The 2100-nt window shown below is 32.0% G+C and overlaps 1 long non-coding RNA gene across 1 annotated transcript; it reads right to left on the bottom strand.

Annotated features, from left to right (window-relative positions):
- Positions 1–1693, bottom strand: LOC131014493 (uncharacterized). The gene is made up of 3 exons (XR_009098232.1): positions 1478–1693; positions 682–737; positions 1–170 (listed from the first exon to the last, which is right to left on the bottom strand). It is a non-coding gene; the product is annotated as an uncharacterized LOC131014493 (long non-coding RNA).
- Positions 1694–2100: the final 407 nt, after the last annotated feature.

Below are 2100 nucleotides of genomic sequence, written 5' to 3'. Positions count from 1 at the left end.
TTTGATTAAAAATAATAAGATTTCAATATTTAAATAACTAAAACCCAAATCCAACTGAGAAAAGTAAATAAACATCATAAACTGAGTCTTTATTCCAATTGAAAATAAAACATTATTTCTTCTTTATCTTGACCATCACTCGCCCCGCCTCTCATCGCCCGAGTCATCTCCTGAAAAGATATTGTTTTGGGGTGAGTACAATAAACTCAGTGGGGTGCATTTATCCATATTATAAGAATCACAACAGAATATAAGTGCAATAAAAACTGTCTGGTCTTTCATATTGCCCGAAAGCAATAACTTTCTGTCTCTTAGTTCGAAGGCTATATAACTTTCTGTCTCATATAGCCCGTAGGCTATAACTTTCTTTCTCATATAACCCGTAGGCTATAACTTTCTGTCTCATATAGCCCGTAGGCTATAACTTTCTTTCTCATATAACCCGTAGGCTATAACTTTCTGTCTCATATAGCCCGTAGGCTATAACTTTCTTTCTCATATAACCCGTAGGTTATAACTTTCTGTCTCATATAGCCCGTAGACTATAACTTTCTTTCTCATATAACCCGTAGGTTATAACTTTCTGTCTCATAGCCCGGAGGCTCTGCCTGCTTCTCATACATATAAATTGAGTAAAACGTATAATAAGGATAAATGTTAAATGCAACGTTATAACCCCACCTTAACCTTTCTTGAGTAAATCTTGCAATTAAATAATTAAGTCTCGCGCGCCGTTCCTAAAATGGATTATGAAAATGTTATTAAATTATGCTAAAAATTAATGAAAGTACATGAATATATATACATAAATATAATATGATCTTATTCTATCCATATTTTACTACTTGAAATCAGAATACTTAAGAGAAAATACATTAATATAAGAGCACCTAATAAACAAGTATACTTTAATACTCATATGCAGAATGCATGCAGAAAACAAAATCCTTATTAATTAGGTCTTTAATTAATATATAGCTATATATGTTTGTCCTAACCACAATAAAAAAATAGTATATGTATACATATATATATATATATATCTCGAAAATGGTGTAAGCTTGCTATAGATTTATGTGTTTAAAGGCAACACACGTCACCCCCCTATATGTTCGAAAAGTGTAGTAGTAAAATAAGGGATGAAAGACTTCTGACAACCTTTTAACAAAAGAGAGTTTAAAAATAATAAAGGAAAAAGATGTGTACACCCAAAAACCATTCCTACACATACATATATATATATATTATAATAGCTATGTATTTTCTTTAACCAAAAGGACATCCACCGAAAATAGTAAAAAAAATAGTAGCAAACCAACAATCACTTACACAAGTAAGGATGTGTCAGGAGCCTTTACTAAAAGGATGGGAAACGACATAATAAAAGAAGAGCTGAAATTTATACAGACGGAGAACGAAGGCGAAAAAAAAATATACAGAGCAAAGCGGAAGGAGGAGAAGGGAATGAGTAGAATACCTTTACCAGGAGAGATGAGAGCTCGGTAAATTTGAGTGAGTGAGAAAGAGGTGAGGAATGACTGCTATTTATACTAGTAGTTGAGAGTTTATTTTGGAAAGGAGCATCAATCAAAATCAGTCTTTCCATATTCTTGTATTGTCAAGAAGGAAAAAGGAATTAGGGTAAATCAGCCATGCAGCGAAGGTCAACTTTTAGAGGGAAATCTGTGATCCACTTATTTGGGCTCAAAATATGGGCTCCAAGAAAGAATTGGGCTGCACTAAAAGAAATGTAATTGTTTGGGCTTAAATATGTATATAGAAAAAATATATATATAATATCCTCATAATAATAATATTAATAATAATAATGTTAATAATAAAATGCTTGAAGTGATTAAATGCTCATGCTCATGCAATATCTAGGCGCGACTTATAAGACTTAAAAAAAATTTAGTAAAGAAAATAATTAAAGAAAAAAATATTCTGTAGTTAAAAAATTTTGGGGCACTACATCCTTACCAACTAAAAAAAAAAAATTTTGTCCTCGAAATTACTTACCCGAGTCAAAAAGGTGAGGGTATCTAGATCTAATGTCATCCTCCCTTTCCCATGTAGCCTCATTATGGTCATGCCTACTCC

This window comes from Salvia miltiorrhiza, chromosome 3 (genome assembly GCF_028751815.1).
Source record: "Salvia miltiorrhiza cultivar Shanhuang (shh) chromosome 3, IMPLAD_Smil_shh, whole genome shotgun sequence".
In the NCBI taxonomy this organism is placed as follows: Eukaryota; Viridiplantae; Streptophyta; class Magnoliopsida; order Lamiales; family Lamiaceae; genus Salvia; species Salvia miltiorrhiza.
This window is presented reverse-complemented; position numbering and strand designations above follow the sequence as displayed.